We start from the raw sequence: 21,483 nt of genomic DNA, 5'->3' as shown, positions 1-21,483 counted from the left end.
ATTGTTGTATGTTTAAAAAAGAAAATCATGAATTATACTAATGACAAATAAACAAGCCCCTAAAGCAATATTTAGAATAAATATTAAAATAATTTCAATATTCTTTCCAGGTCTACAATTATATTATTTCATACATAGAACTATGTCAATAATTCAGTAACCTTAAATTTTAATGATATGTAATCTTGTGTGATCTGTCTACTGGCCCCATAAAATATATTAATAACCAAACACTCCCTCAAGGATGTCTTCCTTCTCATACTTTATCTTCATGTAGCCCATCTCCCATGTATTCAAGAATTGCAAAAGCTCTAATCAGATAAAAAGCAAAGACTCTGTATTAGTTGGCCGCTTCTTTTCTGAAGAATAAGGAGCCACTATTTTATCATCACTTTCATTCATGTCACACCTCTGCTTCAAATTCTTGTATGATTTTCCATTTTCTTCATTCTATTCTCAACACAACAACATATGTAATTTTTTAAAGAAAAATCAAATCATGTCACTCTTTGTTGAATACCCTTCAGTGTTTCCCTCATTCCAAACTGAGGGTCATTATAAGAGCCTGTAAGACTCTTCAAGATCAGCTCTTTCATCTGACAGTATCTCTCTCTAATCTTTCTCAATTCATTCCACTCTAGCCACGCTAGACTCCTTGATGTCCTGAAAGTGCCATACACATACTGACTGGAAATCACTTCACTCAAATACCCTTGTGGCATACACACTGTAAGGTGAAGTCAAATAAATCATGCTCAGTACTCTTGAGTACAGCTGTAACCTATGACTTGCCTCTCACCAACAAAATATGGTAAAGATGATGGGATATCACTCTTTAATGACATTATGTTATATGAAAAGAAGTGAAAGGATTTTGCAGAATGGATTAAATCCCCTAATCAGATGATGTCAAATTCATCAAAAGGGAGATTATCCTGGGTGAACCTAACCTAATCATGTGAGCTTTTCAAAAGTGTATTTAGTAGTTAGAGACTTAAATCTATTTTGTAAAGCTCTGTCTTTTCTGCTGGGTTAGAAGAAGCAAGCCATCATGAGTTCTACAGCTGCAATGAAATAAATTCTAACAATAATTCCATGAGATTAGAAGAGACCCCCAAGCCCCAATGGAGGCTTCAGCCTGAGACACCATGTTGATTGCAGTTTTGTGAGATCCTGAGCTGAGTCCCAACTAGGCTATACCCAGACACTAGACCCATAGAAAATGTGAGAAAGCAAGCACTGTTTTAAGCCACTTAATTTGTGGTAACTGGTTGCACAACAATAGACAACTAATGTAATCCTGATGGCTGCCTCCCACATTTCCTTTAAATCTTACTTAAATCTTACCTTTTTATCATGTCCTTCTTTGTCCAGCCTACTTAAAATTGTAATGCCTCAAGGCACATTCCATATTAGCAGTCTTTGCTATATTTTTATTCATAGCTCTTATTGTCATCTGACCAAATACATAGTTTATGTATTTATTTTGCTTATTGTCCATCTTTCCCCTTTACAATATAAATTTCATGAGTGCAAAGATATTATATCTTCAGCATCTAGAATAGTAACTGGCATATAAATGTTCCACAAATATTTCTAGAATGAATGAAGGAATTAATTTCTTACGTGATTCATATAGAATCTTCAGTATTTCTTCCAAAAATGTACACATTTTTGCTCTTTTGACTTTTTCTATCTTTACTTGTTTCTCACACTGTTTTGTCCTTTAGTCACCAGCCATATCAACCTTTATTTACTTCCTTATAATATGCCATTCTTTGGGGTTTTGCATATATTTTCCCCACTACTTTTTCTAGCTAATTAATTCCTCATATTTCACCTTTAATGTGGATTCGTTAGAGAAACATTCCCCGAGCTCTTGGACAAAGTCTGGTTTTTCTGCTACATGCCTTCTTATTCTTACACAATTTTCAAACCTTTTATCTGATGGTCAAATTGCTTGTGTAACCACTTGTTTAATGACTTCTCCTATTCCAATTATAGATTTCTTGAAGAAAGTGACATTGTTTTGTTTACCTCTATCTCACTAGTGCCTAGGACAGTGCCTATTAACTAAAAATAAATGAATATAGCTATTTCAATAAGCAATTTGCTAAATACAGTGAGACTGCTATTAACTTTTCTCTAGCTTCTTAATCTGCTTCTTCACCATTTAATGAGTATTGTAAAAGCATTAAAAGGATTTCTTCAATAAAATACTGCTTGCTTGGTTGTTTCTTCATTCATTTATGTATGCATGCATGCTTTCCAGTCAGAAGCAAACTACTCACTAGGATTTTGCCTTCCTCGCATCTCAAAGTTTATTTTCAATGTATATTGAAAATAACAAAAGTAAATAATGTTTTCCTTTTAAAAATTCATGTATTCAGTGCTTTCCTTCCACTCTTTGTAGGAAAAAAAATATCCATAATGGTCTATGTGACTGAAACCAACCAGTGAACATTTGAAGGTAAAATGTCAAAAAACGTTGAGAAAAATATTTACTGATTTAGTGAAATAAATGAAAGTTTACTTGGAATAATAATAATTATTATCTAATACCTATAAGTTTCTAAATGAAAAGACTAATTCTACATATTACCTATAGTGTGTGTATAAAATCTATATATAGAGACTATCTAATGTTATTCTCAACATAGCCAGTTCATTTGGGCACCTATTCACTGAAATAATTTGGTTTTAGGAAACTCCTAAGAATAGACTACATTCCAATATTTAAGAATGATGTACAACTTATAGCTGAACTAGATAAAATTGAATATGCCTCCATTTTTTTAGTGCCCAATGGTTGCCAGGAATCCAGCCTGTGGGGCGGGGGGGGTGGGTACATGCACATGTGTTTGGGTTACTCAGCCTTGAACACTGGGGCCCTCTACCACAGAGCTATATCCCAAGTACTTTTTATTTATTTTGAGACAGTGCCTCCATAAGTTTCTGAGGCTGTTTTGAATGTGCAATCCTTTTGTCTCACTCTCCCAACTTATTAGGTTTATAGGTGTGCACCACTATACTGGACTCAGGAACCATATCTGGAAGTAGGAATAAACATCATTATATAATGTATGTTGGTGGATGTTATTCTCTTAGTATCATTACAATTAAGCAGTTCTACTGGGTATATATCTAAAGGAAAGGAAATAAGTATATTGTTGGGATATCTGTACTCTTATATTTATTGTAGCCCTATTCATAGTATCTAAAATATGGAGTCAAACTAGGCCTCCATTGATGGATGAATGAATAAAGAAAATGTCACACATACACACATACACACACACACACACACATACATATATACATATACTGGAATGTTACCCAGCCATGAAAAAGAAATAATGTCATTTACAGTACCATAGATGATCCCTTAGGACATTATGTTAATGAAATAAATCTGACACAAAAAGACACGTACCACATGATCTCACTAATATGTGAGATCTAAAAAGTTGATCTCATAGGAATAGAAAGTAGAATAGTGCTGCCAGAGGCTAGAAATGGCAGGGAGAGGGGAAGGTGGAGATTGAATTATTAATGGGCATGGAGATACATTTGCATAGGAAGAATAAATTCTAATGTTCTATAGTACAATAAGGTAACTATTATTGTCAAGATTTAATTGTATATTTTAATATAACTAGAAAAGAAGATTTTGAATGTTCCTAAAATTAAAAAATAATAAATGTTTGAGGTGATGGATATTTCAATTATGCTGATATAATCATTACACATCATATACATGTGTTTAAATATCACATTGTACCCCATAAATATATAATTTATATGTATATATTATACACTTAAAAATAATATATATATATGTAAAAAATATATATATACATGGAGAGAGTTTCCACAGGTTCATTTTTTATCCTATAGCCAAATTATGTAGATATTACAGTTTTATAAAAGAAATTTAAATAACAAACACCCAGAATATGAAATGTCTAGCTAAGAAAGAAATAGAAAACAGTAAATCCCTGATATATATTTCAATTTCAGGCTGAATTCTAAATTCATCATTTGTACCTAGGCCTCATTTCCAATTCTTACAGGTTATATGCATTTGTCATATAGATTTACTTTCTGTTTTCTCTCTTTTCAACTATTAACGAATGAACACAGACTAGAGTAAGAATTTGGGGCATGAACATCTCATTTATGTGTTTATAATTTAATTCCTTGAGGTTGATGCTTTTCTCAGCTGACCTGAATGGTTACTCCCTTTTCTTTTTCATGTTCTTGATTAGAACTAGCTGGTTATGCTTAAGGCCTAGCAGTTTTTTTGTTTGTTTGTTTTTTACTATCCCACATCATACAGTCTAGTTCAAGGAAAACTACATTTAAAAAATACAATTGTGATATGCAAAATTAAGATGTGTTTCTTCCCTCCTTGTCAGTTTCCTCTTATTCCTTTTTTAAAAAAAAAAAATATATTTTTAGTTGTAGATGGACACAATACCTTTATTTTATTTATTTATTTTTATGTGGTGCTGAGGACCAAAACCAGTGCCTTGTATGTGCTAGGCAAGCGCTCTACCATTGAGCTGCAAACCCAACCCCTTATTTCTATCTCGATAGATGCGGAAAAAGCATTCGACAAAGTACAGCATCCCTTTATGTTCAAAGCTCTAGAAAAACTAGGGATAACAGGAACATACCTCAATATTGTAAAAGCAATCTATGCTAAGCCTCAGGCTAGCATCATTCTGAATGGAGAAAAAATGAAGGCATTCCCTCTAAAATCTGGAACAAGACAGGGATGCCCTCTCTCTCCACTTCTGTTCAACATAGTTCTCGAAACATTGGCCAGAGCAATTAGACAGACGAAAGAAATTAAAGGCATAAAAATAGGAAAAGAAGAACTTAAATTATCACTATTTGCAGATGATATGATTCTATACCTAGCAGACCCAAAAGGCTCTACAAAGAAACTATTAGAGCTAATAAATGAATTCAGCAAAGTGGCAGGATATAAAATCAACACGCATAAATCAAAGGCATTCCTGTATATCAGCGACAAATCCTCTGAAATGGAAATGAGGACAACCACTCCATTCAAAATATCTTCAAAAAAAATAAAATACTTGGGAATCAACCTAACAAAAGAGGTGAAAGACTTATACAATGAAAACTACAGAACCCTAAAGAGAGAAATAGAAGAAGATCTTAGAAGATGGAAAAATATACCCTGTTCATGGATAGGCAGAACTAACATCATCAAAATGGCGATATTACCAAAAGTTCTCTATAGGTTTAATGCAATGCCAATCAAAATCCCAACGGCATTTCTTGTAGAAATAGAGAAAGCAATCATGAAATTCATATGGAAAAATAAAAGACCCAGAATAGCAAAAACAATGCTAAGCAGGAAGTGTGAATCAGGCGGTATAGCGATACCAGACTTCAAACTATACTACAGAGCAATAGTAACAAAAACAGCATGGTACTGGTACCAAAACAGGCGGGTGGACCAATGGTACAGAATAGAGGACACAGAAACCAATCCACAAAACTACAACTTTCTTATATTTGATAAAGGGGCTAAAAACATGCAATGGAGGAAGGATAGCATCTTCAACAAATGGTGCTGGGAAAACTGGAAATCCATATGCAACAAAATGAAACTGAATCCCTTTCTCTCGCCATGCACAAAAGTGAATTCAAAATGGATCAAGGAGCTTGATATCAAATCAGAGACGCGCCGTCTGATAGAAGAAAAAGTTGGCTACGATCTACAGTCGGTGGGGTCGGGCTCCAAATTCCTCAATAGGACACCCATAGCACAAAAGTTAATAACTAGAATCAACAAATGGGACTTAATCAAACTAAAAAGTTTTTTCTCAGCAAAAGAAACAATAAGAGAGGTAAATAGGGAGCCTACACCCTGGGAACAAATCTTTACTCCTCACACTTCAGATAGAGCCCTAATATCCAGAGTATACAAAGAACTCAAAAAATTAGACAATAAGAGAACAAACAACCCAATCAACAAATGGGCCAAGGACCTGAACAGACACTTCTCAGAGGAGGACATACAGTCAATCAACAAGTATATGAAAAAATGTTCAACATCTCTAGCTGTCAGAGAAATGCAAATCAAAACCACCCTAAGATACCATCTCACTCCAGTAAGATTGGCAGCCATTAAGAAGTCAAACAACAACAAGTGCTGGCGAGGATGTGGGGAAAAGGGTACACTTGTACATTGCTGGTGGGACTGCAGATCGGTGCAGCCAATTTGGAAAGCAGTATGGAGATTTCTTGGAAAGTTGGGAATGGAGCCACCATTTGACCCAGCTATTCCCCTTCTTGGTCTATTCCCTAAAGACCTAAAAAGGGCATGCTACAGGGACACTGCTACATCGATGTTCATAGCAGCACAGTTCACAATAGCAAGACTGTGGAACCAACCTAGATGCCCTTCAATAGACGAATGGATAAAAAAAATGTGGCATTTATACACAATGGAGTATTACTCTGCATTAAAAAATGACAAAATCATAGAATTTACAGGGAAATGGATGGCATTAGAGCAGATTATGCTAAGTGAAGCTAGCCAATTCCTAAAAAATAAATGCCAAATGTCTTCTTTGATATAAGGAGAGTAACTAAGAACAGAGTAGGGACGAAGAGCAGGAGAAGAAGATTAACATTTAACAGGGATGAGAGGTGGGAGGGAAAGGGAGAGAGAAGGGAAATTGCATGGTAATGGAAGGAGACCCTCAGGGTTATACAGTGGAGGAGGTAGAGAGAGAGGAGGGGAGGGGAGGGGAGAGGTGGGGAGGGGGGAGGGTGGAGGACGGGAAAGGCAGCAGAGCACAACAGACACTAGTATGGCAATTTGTAAATCAATGGATGTGTAACTGATGTGATTCTGCAATCTGGGTATGGGGTAAAGGTGGGAGTTCATAACCCACTTGAATCAAAGTGTGGAATATGATATGTCAAGAAATTTGTAATGTTTTGAACAACCCACAATAAAAAATTAAAAAATATATATATATATTTTTAGTTGTAGATGGACACAATACCTTTATTTTATTTATTTATTTTTATGTGGTGCTGAGGACCAAAACCAGTGCCTTGTATGTGCTAGGCAAGCGCTCTACCATTGAGCTGCAAACCCAACCCCTTATTTCTTTTTTGTAGATACCCCCTTCTAACTATTCTCCTATCAGATGCCTATCCTGTTTACATCTACCCCCTTAGTTTTTCATTTTGTTGACATTTATGTGTGTAAATTATCATATTTCCTCTCCTAAGATGATAAAAATCTTTAAAACTAATGATCATATTCATTTTGAGTACTCTCAAAGTATACTGTATATAGTAGAAATTCAATATATTTGTCAAAAGAGTGAATGAATTACTGAGTAAAAATAACTTAGTGTGTACCTACTTTTGATAATACTACTTTTTAAATAAGAAACCCAGATCAGAAAGCTCAAACCCAAAGGAACTAATTTTGGGCTGCTTCCTTGTATGATGCCTCTTAGGCACACTATCAAGACAGAACCTACTCATTAGGCTACCTCTGATGATCACTATATAGATTAGCACAATCAATGGCTCTGTTTCATAAATGGCTTCTTGCAGTGTTGCAAGGATTTACAATCTGTAAAATCAAAGGAGTTTGTCAAGCATTCATGCTTAATGACAGAACACATCAATTTCAAAGCTATTCCACATTCCCAAATGGATGCAAGATTTCTCTCAATGATTTCAAAGGGAACAATATTGGCTTTTCCCAAGTGGACAGTCTTAAGTCTTTAAATTTCTAGGAATCATACAAATATGGTTAAAAGAGTCAACTGCCTTGAATGTTAATGAACTGATGTTATCAAGCCAAAGCACAAAATATGTTTCTCTATCAAAGATCCATGATAAGCATTTCCTCTCTGTTCCTCTTTTCAAAAACGTCTTCACTGTATAACACCTGCATGTATTGTGATGATTAATTATTATTTCTGAGGGTTGATCATTTGAGCACAAGCAAATCAATCATCCTGCATCTCAGTATCAATTTTCTGCTTGAGTTTTCATGGTACAGTTTGAAGGGGTTTAGGCTGAACTCACTAGCATTTATCATTTAGTACAACTTGTTTGTTTGAACAAATGGAATTGAATATACAGAAGTGAAAGCATCTTACATCTCAACAACACTTCTATTTTTATTCCTTTTTTCTCTAATTTTGAAGTAAGGTCTCATTAAATTATCTAGAATAGCTTGTAACATGTGTTTCTTCCCTCAGCTTCCTATGTCTCTAAGATTACAGGTATGTGCCACCACACCTAGCCCTCCCTTCTTTGTTTTTTTCTGATATGGTTCTATAGACACAGTTTCATTAAATGTATGTTTCTAAAATTATTTCCAGAGATAAAGAGAACCTCGGTTCTCTTGGTCATATGAGTTCAAACAAAACGTCACCTTGGAGACTTCAAAATGAGAAAGATTTGGGAATAAATCCAACAAATTGTATGTTTGTCATATCAATAATATAATGGTTCTTTTGTGTGTATAGACTGAAAAGCCCATGAATTAAGTGTTTTTAAAGAGTCATAATTATTGTATTTTAGAAAAAAGTTTATTTCCTTTCCACTGACCTATGGAACCAGAAAGAAATTACATGGATCATATTTTTAAATAATGGAGGCTGACGTCACAATGACTTGGGGCTCCCTACTCTATAGGCTGTTAGTAAGGTAACAAAAAATGAATAAAACACCAAAATAAAGTATCTTATAGTGTTAGTCCATCTGTCAAATACATTTTGCCACAAAGGAAATAGAAAACTATATTCACATACCAGGATAATTTTGGTTTAGAATTTTGAATAGCTGGCTTGACAGGGAAATTATGAACCCAAATACTCTCATATAAAAGAATGTTGGAACTCTGTCTAGATGTGGTATTCTGACTTCATAGGTTTCCGCTATTTTTTTTCCATCTACGAACAACAATTTGAAATCTTGCTTAGATCCTGTGATGGCACTCTTGTTTTTTAAAATTTAGTCTCATTTATTTTATTTTCTTCTCTATTATCAAATACTTTTTAATAAACATTTTAATACAAGCTTCTCTGTGAATACATTATATATATTTAGTTGTAGGTGGACACAATACCTTTATTTTATTTATTTTTTTAATGTGGTGCTGAGGATTGAACCCAGTGCCTCACAAGTGCCAGGCGAGTGTTCTACCACTGAGCCACAGCCCCTCAAATATTTTTTAAACCACATTAGCTATTACACCACTGGTAAAGAGTTCTATTTCATCTTTACCCATGATATTTCATTATTTTCCTTTGCATTCCAGTTTAGTTATGGGGATCCTGTCCATGCTTAGGGTCTCATTCATTCTGGTATTCATTTGCTTGGCAACGAAAATGTATAAAAATTTTGGGTCAAATTAGTGTTTGATGGATGGCCCTGTCTACATAACGGGAATGATTAATTCATTGAACTATAAGCCTGGAGACTGCCATCAACTTTCTGAAAAGGGTTGGGTAGCCAGCTCATATCTGGAGAAAGGAGTCCTTATAGACCTCTCTTCTTTATACCACCCCTGTCAAGGAGGGCCTGGAAGCCAGACATATCACCTAGACCTAACCAAAAACAGACAGTCTTAACAGAAGCTTGAACTACATGAAAATATCAAAACTGATTTTCTCTGCAATACTGAATCTAAATTCAATCTCTGAATGAAATCAATCTCAATCTGCCATCCCTCATTCTCTTTCTCCTCTCCTGACTTTCCCTCCTTCCCTCTTGCTTCTTTTTTCTCTCTTCCTTCCTTTATCTTCTCCTGTCTCACTCATGCCCCTTTGATTCCCTTTCTCTTTTTCTTCTATGTTCACACATGAATAATATCAGTAGAGCTAATCATGGGTAATATTGAATTGTTTATGAATCTTTTTGCCCATCAAGTCAACACCAAGTGGTGTTGATCTGAGTTCTCTTTCTCTCCCACCTGTCCTTCTTTCTAATTATGAAATCAGACTTTGCTGCTAAACAGCTATAATTTCATTCTATTTTGCTTCTTTCGTGAGAATTTAGGCAGTTTTACAAGAGGCACTTTAAATACCTATCATTTTTCTAGTCATCTTTTTGTCAAAATGTTACCTTCTAACTAAACTAATATTTTCTGACAAAGAGCTAAATAATAGTGATTACAGATCACAGCAATGGGATCTTGCCTGCATCTCTAAGTTGTCTAGGTTCTGGGTATCTAGGCAACTTTATCCTATTAGAGCCCTAACACTATAATTATATTAGACTGGGACAACCTCATTCCTTCTCTTTCCCTCATAAAATATTTTGGGAACAATTTGATCTGCCCTTTAGAAAAAGTCACATAGTCTCATTGGCCTTAGTTTTGGCTCCATGTTGCTAAGCATCTGCATGAAAAATGGAAAAAAAAAGCAATTACCCAATTTTTTTCTAAACATCTGAGTTTCTGCTATGATTGATAAGGTCTGCCTTTTTCTATATAAAGTTAAGTGAAGGTTTGTTTTATCTCTTCATGTCATTCAGGCTAATATACACCTTAATCTGACTGCTCAGATCATTTTAATAAAGGTGTGAAACTTCTGGAATTATTTAAAAACTACCTCATATCTCTTCATTTTGCATGTTTAGAGACAGACTTTGCCAATATCAGTGCCAGCTGCTGGAATGCTTTACATATTTGGCTTTTTTCCCCTCTGCATTGAATTTAAGCTCTTTGATGTAAAATTTGTTTCCATTTGAGAACAGCAATTTTCACTTTCTAAAAAAGGAATGTAATGTTTCATCAAAGTTACAGAAGATGTTTTAAACTATTTAGATTACAAAAAAGTAAGAACTTTTTGAGAGAAAAAAATTGTTAGTATAGGTAACCCACATGGAAATGTTAAATGCATATGTAAATCTAGTCAAGTCTCCCTTATGAATAGCCAATGAAAATCCCTCCCTTCCCAACAAACCTGACATCTAAGCTGAGAACACTTTTTTTCAGAAGCCCACTGTAGGATATTCTGGCATACCAAGTTAGGACTGTGCCAGATGCTTCCTCCTTCCATTGAAGGTCATCTCCCACAAGACTTCTGAAATTCAATATTGGAAGGGGTGAATGTCTTAATTCCATATGAAATTTATTAGGTGCTCTTTTTATTCAAAATGCAGACTGAGGTGCTCCCTGAAACTCCCACATGAAATACCTAAATAATTAGTCTAAAGTTTCTAGTTACTTTCTTATTAAATGCTACCCAGTGTTCAAAACCTGCTTTTGTTCATCCTTTATATTCTTTTATTGGCATGTCCCACAATTAGCTGGGATTACTGCTGATAGTTTTGCTTGTCTTATGAGTTTATAAGTGACAATAGACTTGACATGAAAGTAAGAATTGTTTATCTTGGAATTGCCCTCTATAATAAATGTTCTTTCCCTTGGAGTCATGATAGACTTTAGCCTAATTGGAAATAGATGATTCTTCCTAGAAATGGAATCTAGTATATTAGTAGTTTCTCTAGTATTTAGTTGCCTGCATGGCAAACCAAGTTTTGAATATGAGGATGAGATCTTAGTTAAAAGTACTAACACTGACAATCAGCAGTTTTTCTAATAACAACCAGTAGCGAAGAGCAAAATTTATAAAAAATACTGAGCAAACTGCTATCAGTCCAGAGACTTAGTAGTAATGAGTTCAATACAATAAATTAAATATGCACAAAGTTAGGTAAAAATGAAAAAAATATGAAGACAATGATACCATGTGTTAGCAGAAATAAACCAGCCTTTATTCATTCTTTCAGCAAACATTTATTGTCTATTTTGTGCCAGGCACTGTGGAATTTTGGGAACATAGTCATGAATAGGGCAGCTTGAGAAATTTCCATATTCACTCAAAGAAACTTCCTGGGAATGGATGTGTACACAGAACCTTGAGAAAAGTCTAATCGAAGTTTCTATAAATCACACCATTTTAGTTAGAATTGTTGGAGGAGCAGAATAGGAAAAGGGTTATACAAGACATGTTTGAACTTGAAGTTTGGGAGACTGAATTGAAAGAGAAGTCATATTTCCTGGGACTTCAGTTAACAATGAAAGTCAGGTAATCTGATAAATGGAGAGATAATCCAACAAAAGGGTAACACATAGGCTTGGACTTGGGGAACAAATAAAATAAATTATCTCAAAGACAAATCTCTGGAAAAGAGCTTGTAGACTTAAAAGTGTTACTGCAAAGAAGATGAATTTTTGTCCTCCTAAGCTTTGCCAACTTCACCATTATGAGATCATGTGTTTAGGAGGTATCTAAAACATATATGATATATGAATAAGGAAGAAACCTAATTACATAATTAATGGGTGAATGTAATCTGACTGCAGTGATTTTTTCATTTCACATGACTTAAATCCTGAGAATTCAACATGCTATAACAGAATATTTGATCTGTTAGAATGAACTCTGAACAAAATGATAGGTGAAGGTTTTTGTCAGTGAGAAGTACCATGATAACAACAACCTCCCCCAATCTCATATGTCTATTTACTCATCAGGCACCAGGCACTAGTCTAAGAACATTACCCACATAACCTCATTAAATTCTTCTGTCAATGAAGAAAGTTGTACCATCATCTTAGGGAAAAATTGAGGCCAGGAAATCTATGCATGTTTCCAAGATCATGCAGATAGTAGCTTGCAGATTCATGATTTAAACCCAAGAATTCTGGCTACAGAGTCAAGCTTCTAAGTGTTTTGTAAAATTCATTGCTTTCATTCATACATGGTAGAAACAAAAGTTACTCAAAAATGCTGCCACACAATTTTGTATTGAATTCATCTTATTTCTGTTTCACAAAATTGAAATATAGGTTTCTTGGAATTAACTAAGAGTAGAGAATCAAGGATATTTGTTAAACATAATGGGATAATTCCTTTCAAAAACACATTGTTGCCTCAATCTTACAAACAGTTAATGTACATTTTTACAGTTAAGATCCATTTATCTATTACAGACCTAGCTTGCCAGGCTAGGTCTGCAACAGATAAATGGATCTTCTGGAATGACCCTTAGAAATTACTTGGATGTCCACATGCAGAAGTTTAAACCATTAACAACCAGGTCTCTCAAAATCTAGTTCCTAGCTCTCCAAAATAGTCAATCTGATTTTTAATCTGATGAACTATTAAAATTAAACTACCTATGCTTGTAGGAAAAACTTCTGGTGAGGGTGTTAGTTAATTTGGTAACACACTCCTCTTTTTAAATTGCCATTGCAAGAGGAAATATTTAAATATTGTGAAAAATGGAATATTGCAGAATATTTCGTGTTCATTGGAGAAGAGTTTGGTGCATAGATATATGTAGTGATCTCTGAACTTTTAGAGTTTTAGCCCAATAGTACATTGATTTGAATTAAAATAACTAGCTTTTGGGCTGGGGATGTGGCTCAAGTGGTAGCGTGCTCACCTGGCATGCGCGGGGTGCTGGGTTCAATCCTCAGCACCACATAAAAATAAAATAAAGATGTTGTATCCGCCGAGAACTAAAAAATAAATATTGAAAAATTCTCTCTCTCTCTTAAAAAAACAACTAGCTTTCTCTTGTCAGAACACTGCCCCACACTTATCCCCCAAATGAATTTTTGCTCTATTATCTCCATGCCATGTATTCAACATATTCTTTCTCTTTGTTAAAGATAAATGACATTTTTTTTTCTTGAATGCTTTCATTCACATACGAATATAATTAAATTGAAATTTGCCCCATGTTAACAATAATTAACAAAAAGATGTTTTGTGATCAAACACAGCATGGGGGTACAGCAACTATGGGAGCCTGGTCAGGAGGGTGGCAAGTTTGAGACCAACCTGGGCAACTCAGTGAGATCCTGTCTGAAAAGAAAGAATTAAAAAGGGATGGGTCTATGGCTCAGTAGTAGAGTGCCCTGGGTTCAATCCCTAGTACTACAAGGAAAAAATGTGTTAGTCAAAGAAATGTTAGCAGGATTGTCTAGGGTAGGTCTTTTGTGTGATTAGAACAGCAGTGTTAAAGTTTTTAGTATAGTCATAAATAAATGATGGGTACAACAATTCTGTGAACCAATTAATCATGATTCACATATTTGTAGGAGAAAGTCACAGTATTTTTTTAAGTGTTGTCCTTGAATATCTGCATCTGAATTACCTGAGGTGTCTGTTAAAGGTATAGATTCCCTGGCATCACTCTAGTCACAACTTGTGAGTCAGAATATCAAAAGCTGTAGCATGGACTCAACATTTTAAACAAATTCCCCAAATGATTCTTAAGGGAACTGTAGTTTGAGAACCACTATCTTACAAGTATATACTTTTATCAGGGGAGGGTACTAGGGATTAAGCCCAAGAATACTTCACCACTGAGCATTATCCCCAGCCCTTTTTATGTTTGATTTTGAGACAGAGTCTTGCTAAGTTGATTAGGGATTCCTTAAGTTTCTGAGGCTGGCTTTGAATTTGTGATCCTTCTGCCTCAGCCTTGTGAGCTGCTGGGATTACGGGTGTGCACCACCATGCCTGACATGAGCATATACTTATATCCATTCAAAATATACATATTGAAAGGAAAGTGACCACAACACTCAGAGCGACCAAGAGATATTTTTTGCAGCAGCGAGAAAAAGGAGAAGAGAGAGAGAGAGGGAGAGGCGAGAGAAGAAAGAGACAGCAAGACAGAGTGAAAGCAAGAGAGAGAGAGTGGCCCCCGGCAGGAGGGAGTTGTTTTGTTTTTCATTTGAATCAAATGGGGTATAATTTCTCATTTTTCTGAGTGTACAGGTTGCAGAATCACATTGGTCGTACAGTCACCTATATACATACAGCAATAAGAATGTATATTTTATTCTGCTGCCCTTCCTATCCCCCTCCCCCTCCCCTCCCTCCCCTCACTTCTCTCTACTCAATCTAATGTGACACACTTCTTTTTTTTTTTCTCCTCACAACATCATACATGAATTCTGTATAATGATGAGGGTCTCCTTCCATCTTCGTGCAATTCCCTTTCTCCCTCCTTTTCCCTCACACCTCTCTTCCCTATTTAGTGGTAATCTTCTTCTCATGCTCTTCCTCCCTACCCCATTTTGAGTCAACCCCCTTATATCAGAGAAGACATTCAGCATTTGTTTTTTAGGGATTGGCTAACTTCACTTAGCATAATCTGCTCTAATGCCATCCATTTAGGAGGGAGTTTTTATAGCCAAAATCTAATGCAGTCTTTGGGTCTGCAAGCTGCCCTGTTGGCAATGATTGGAGCATACAGTAGTTGCTAAGGGTGTCATCTTCTGCCTTCAGGCCGACAGGACAGGGGTCAGATGTGGGTTTCCATTGCACCAGATGGGTGTGGGTGGAGTGTTCAGTCTTGAGTGGGGTTGAGTGTTCAGACTTGATGCAAACAGGTGATAAAGAACCAGACGAGGGAGGGGGGTTTGAGTGCGTGGGTTATCCTGCAGCTAACATTCATTCAGCCTGCCCTGCAGACAACTTAGTTCAGCCTGTCCTGCACCTAACTCATATAGCTTGCCAGGCTAGGTCTGCAACAGATAAACGGATGTTGTCCTCTGGAATGACCCTTAGAAGTTAAAATTAACGCCTTCTGAACTTATTTTACCATGGGCTTGCTGGATTTAGCAAATAAAAATGCAGGACTCATAGTTAAGTTTAATTTCAGATAGACAATAAATAACATCTTTTCTCTAGATGCACTGTACAATATTTGGGACAACTAATGCTAAAATTATTTGCTGTTTATAAAAAACTTTAAATGTAATTGTATTTTATCTGGTGCTATTGTGTAGATAAGAGGTAACCCCTAAAAACTCATGTGTAAGACAATATATGAATTTTCAGAGACGAAATGATAGGGTTATGAGAGTCTTAACCTAATCAGAGAATTAATGCCCTAATATGGATTAACTGGGTGGTAACTATAGGCACGTAGGGTGTGGCTAGAGGAGATAGGTCACTGGGGTGAAACTTTGGGTTTATGTTTTGTCCCTGTTGAGCAGATCTCTCTCTCTCTCTGCTTCCTGTTTGCAACTTCCTGAGCTGCCTTCTTCTGTCATATCCTTCTGCCATGATGTTCTGCCTCACCTAGGGTCCAGAGCAATAAAGTATGTCATCTATGAACTGAGACCTCTGAAACTGAGCACCAAATAAACTTTTCCTCCTCTATGTTGTTCTTGTCAGGTCACAGTGACAAAAAAAAAAGACTCAAACATCTGGCAACACATGAGGAGAAAATCGAGGTTAAGGAAACTGAGGTCCAGAGAGGAAGAATGACATTCTATAATGCTATGTTATCCCTAGAATTTCATGGTTTCTACTTTTGCTATAAAGCATTGATTTCTGCTCTTCTGAAGACTGAAGACTTTCTTTCATGACGGCCATATGTTCATAAAAAATGTAACTATAGTATCAATTAATTTTCAAATAATTAAGACCCAAATTCTTTCTTTCTCTCCCTTCTTCTCCCTTCCTCTTCTTTTATCCTCTTTTATCTCTCTCTTCCCCTCTCCTTCCCTCCCTTCATTTTTTTCTTCCTTTCTTTTTTATACTGGGGATTGGACCCAGGGGTGCTTTAAAAATGAGCAGTATTCCCAGCCCTTTTTATTCATTACGTGTGTGTGTGTGTGTTTAATTTTGAGACAGAGCCTTGCTAAGTTGTCAAAGCTGTCCTTGAACTTGTGACTCCTGCCACAGCCTCCAAATCATTGGGTTTACAGGCCCATGTCACCATTCTTAGCCTAAAATATTTCTTTTATAACAGAAATTCCTATGTGCTAGTGTTTTTTTTAAATTAGTCACCCAATGCTAGAAACATGTTTCTACACAATTAAATTATTTCATATAGGTTTCCCCTTCCTATTGAAAACTTTTTGAAAGACTCTTTCATCCACCTCCATCCCCTCCTAACTTCTCCCCACCCCATCTTTTAGACTCAGTGTCTGACAAAGAAAGCAGGTGGAGAATTCTGAGGCCTCAGTTCTACTATCCAAGTGCTAGGATTATGAAGCTCCAGGAATTAGGGCTTGTCATTCTGAAGACCATACTGCAGAATTTAAGTGGTTTGGGCATAGAAAGAAAAGCTTGCCTTTACAGTTAAAAAAATAGTTAGGGACAGGGTCAAATAGTGTTGAAGGGTGTTGCATGCCACCACTCTTGTATCTTAAGGATATAGAAAACTTGTTGAATGTTTTCTTCCAATACTGAATTTTTAAAAGGCAATTTCCTCTATTCATCCATGGGCTATATCTTTGAATAGTAAAAGTTTGTAAATTAATAAAGTTTTTATGTATTTGACTTTTATTTTTTTTTTTTTTTTTTTTTTTTTTTTTTTTTTAATTTTTATTGTGGGTTGTTCAAAACATTACAAATTTCTTGACATATCATATTCCACACTTTGATTCAAGTGGGTTATGAACTCCCACCTTCACCCCATACACAGATTGCAGAATCACATCAGTTACACATCCATTGATTTACAAATTGCCATACTAGTGTCTGTTGTGCTCCGCTGCCTTTCCCATCCTCCACCCTCCCCCCTCCCCACCTCTCCCCTCCCCTCCCCTCCTCTCTCTCTACCTCCTCCACAGTATAACCCTGAGGGTCTCCTTCCATTACCATGCAATTTCCCTTCTCTCTCCCTTTCCCTCCCACCTCTCATCCCTGTTTAATGTTAATCTTCTTCTCATGCTCTTCGACCCTACTCTGTTCTTAGTTACTCTCCTTATATCAAAGAAGACATTTGGCATTTGTTTTTTAGGGATTGGCTAGCTTCACTTAGAATAATCTGCTCTAATGCCATCCATTTCCCTGTAAATTCTATGATTTTGTCATTTTTTAATGCAGAGTAATACTCCATTGTGTATAAATGCCACATTTTTTTTATCCATTCGTCTATTGAAGGGCATCTCGGTTGGTTCCACAGTCTTGCTATTGTGAACTGTGCTGCTATGAACATCGATGTAGCAGTGTCCCTGTAGCATGCTCTTTTTAGGTCTTTAGGGAATAGACCAAGAAGGGGAATAGCTGGGTCAAATGGTGGCTCCATTCCCAGCTTTCCAAGAAATCTCCATACTGCTTTCCAAATTGGCTGCACCAATCTGCAGTCCCACCAGCAATGTACAAGTGTACCCTTTTCCCCACATCCTCGCCAGCACTTGTTGTTGTTTGACTTCCTAATGGCTGCCAATCTAACTGGAGTGAGATGGTATCTTAGGGTGGTTTTGATTTGCATTTCTCTGACAGCTAGAGATGTTGAGCATTTTTTCATGTACTTGTTGATTGACTGTATGTCCTCCTCTGAGAAGTGTCTGTTCAGGTCCTTGGCCCATTTGTTGATTGGGTTGTTTGTTTTCTTATTGTCTAATTTTTTGAGTTCTTTGTATACTCTGGATATTAGGGCTCTATCTGAAGTGTGAGGAGTAAAGATTTGTTCCCAGGGTGTAGGCTCCCTATTTACCTCTCTTATTGTTTCTTTTGCTGAGAAAAAACTTTTTAGTTTGAGTAAGTCCCATTTGTTGATTCTAGTTATTAACTTTTGTGCTATGGGTGTCCTATTGAGGAATTTGGAGCCCGACCCCACAGTATGTAGATCGTAGCCAACTTTTTCTTCTATCAGACGCCGTGTCTCTGATTTGATATCAAGCTCCTTGATCCATTTTGAATTCACTTTTGTGCATGGCGAGAGAAAGGGATTCAGTTTCATTTTGTTGCATATGGATTTCCAGTTTTCCCAGCACCATTTGTTGAAGATGCTATCCTTCCTCCATTGCATGCTTTTAGACCCTTTATCAAATATAAGATAGTTGTAGTTTTGTGGATTGGTTTCTGTGTCCTCTATTCTGTACCATTGGTCCACCCGCCTGTTTTGGTACCAGTACCATGCTGTTTTTGTTACTATTGCTCTGTAGTATAGTTTGAAGTCTGGTATCGCTATACCGCCTGATTCACACTTCCTGCTTAGCATTGTTTTTGCTATTCTGGGTCTTTTATTTTTCCATATGAATTTCATGATTGCTTTCTCTATTTCTACAAGAAATGCCATTGGGATTTTGATTGGCATTGCATTAAACCTATAGAGAACTTTTGGTAATATCGCCATTTTGATGATGTTAGTTCTGCCTATCCATGAACAGGGTATATTTTTCCATCTTCTAAGATCTTCTTCTATTTCTCTCTTTAGGGTTCTGTAGTTTTCATTGTATAAGTCTTTCACCTCTTTTGTTAGGTTGATTCCCAAGTATTTTATTTTTTTTGAAGATATTTTGAATGGAGTGGTTGTCCTCATTTCCATTTCAGAGGATTTGTCGCTGATATACAGGAATGCCTTTGATTTATGCGTGTTGATTTTATATCCTGCCACTTTGCTGAATTCATTTATTAGCTCTAATAGTTTCTTTGTAGAGCCTTTTGGGTCTGCTAGGTATAGAATCATATCATCTGCAAATAGTGATAATTTAAGTTCTTCTTTTCCTATTTTTATGCCTTTAATTTCTTTCGTCTGTCTAATTGCTCTGGCCAGTGTTTCGAGAACTATGTTGAACAGAAGTGGAGAGAGAGGGCATCCCTGTCTAGTTCCAGATTTTAGAGGGAATGCCTTCAGTTTTTCTCCGTTCAGAATGATGCTAGCCTGAGGCTTAGCATAGATTGCTTTTACAATATTGAGGTATGTTCCTGTTATCCCTAGTTTTTCTAGAGTTTTGAACATAAAGGGATGCTGTACTTTGTCAAATGCTTTTTCCGCATCTATCGAGATGATCATATGGTTCTTATTTTTAAGTCTATTGATGTGGTGAATAACATTTATTGATTTCCGTATATTGAACCAGCCTTGCATCCCTGGGATGAATCCTACTTGATCATGGTGTACAATTTTTTTGATATGTTTTTGTATCCGATTCGCCAGAATTTTATTGAGGATTTTTGCATCTAGGTTCATTAGAGATATTGGTCTGTAGTTTTCTTTCTTTGAAGTGTCTTTGTCTGGTTTAGGTATCAGGGTGATGTTGGCCTCATAGAATGAATTTGGAAGTTCTCCCTCCTTTTCTATTTCCTGAAGTAGCTTGAAAAGTATTGGTATTAGTTCTTCTTTAAAGGTTTTGTAAAATTCTGCTGTATACCCATCTGGACCTGGGCTTTTCTTAGTTGGAAGTCTTTTTATGGTTTCTTCTATTTCCTCAATTGATATTGGTCTGTTTAGGTTTTCTATATCCTCCTGACTCAATCTGGGCAGATCATATGACTTAAGAAATTTATCTATGCCTTCACTATCTTCTAATTTGTTGGAGTATAAGGATTCAAAATAGTTTTTGATTATCTTCTGTATTTCTGAAGTGTCTGTTGTGATATTGCCTTTTTCATCCCGTATGCTAGTAATTTGAGTTCTCTCTCTTCTTCTCTTCGCTAGCATCGCTAAGGGTCTGTCGATTTTGTTTATTTTTTCAAAGAACCAACTTTTAGTTTTGTCAATTTTTTCAATTGTTTCTTTTGTTTCGATTTCATTAATTTCAGCTCTGATTTTAATTATTTCTTGCCTTCTACTTCTTTTGCTGTTGTTTTGCTCTTCTTTTTCAAGGATTTTGAGATGAAGTATGAGATCATTTATTTGTTGGTTTTTTCTTTTTTTAAGGAATGAACTCCAAGCAATGAATTTTCCTCTTAGAACTGCTTTCAATGTGTCCCATAGATTCCGATATGTTGTGTCTGTGTTTTCATTTATCTCTAAGAATTTTTTAATTTCCTTCTTGATGTCTTCTATAACCCATTGATCATTCAGTAACCTATTGTTCATTCTCCAAGTGATGTATGCTTTTTCCTTCCTTCTTTTATCGTTGATTTTCAGTTTCATTCCATTATGATCAGATAAGATGCATGGTATTATCTCTACTCCTTTATATTGTCTAAGAGTTGCCCTGTGACATAATATATGATCTATTTTTGAGAAGGATCCATGTGCTGCTGAGAAAAAAGTGTAACTGCTTGATGTTGGGTGGTATATTCTATATATGTCAATTAGGTCTAGGTTATTAATAGTGTTATTGAGTTCTATAGTTTCCTTATTCAACTTTTGTTTGGAAGATCTGTCCAGTGGCGAGAGAGGTGTGTTGAAGTCTCCCATGATTATGGTATGGTGATCTATTAGACTCTTGAACTTGAGAAGAGTTTGTTTGACGAACATAGCTGCACCATTGTTTGGGGCATAAATATTTATGATTGTTATGTCTTGTTGTTGTATGGTTCCCTTAAGCAGTATGTAGTGTCCCTCTTTATCTCTTTGATTAACTTTGGCTTGAAATCTATTTTATTTGATATGAGTATGGACACTCCTGCTTGTTTCCGAAGTCCATATGAGTGATATGATTTTTCCCAACCTTTCACCTTCAGCCTATATATGTCTTTTCCTATCAAATGCGTCTCCTGCAGGCAGCATATTGTTGGG

This window comes from Marmota flaviventris, chromosome X (genome assembly GCF_047511675.1).
Source record: "Marmota flaviventris isolate mMarFla1 chromosome X, mMarFla1.hap1, whole genome shotgun sequence".
In the NCBI taxonomy this organism is placed as follows: domain Eukaryota; kingdom Metazoa; phylum Chordata; class Mammalia; order Rodentia; family Sciuridae; genus Marmota; species Marmota flaviventris.
The sequence above is the reverse complement of the archived record's forward strand: the minus strand, read 5'-3'. Positions refer to the sequence as shown.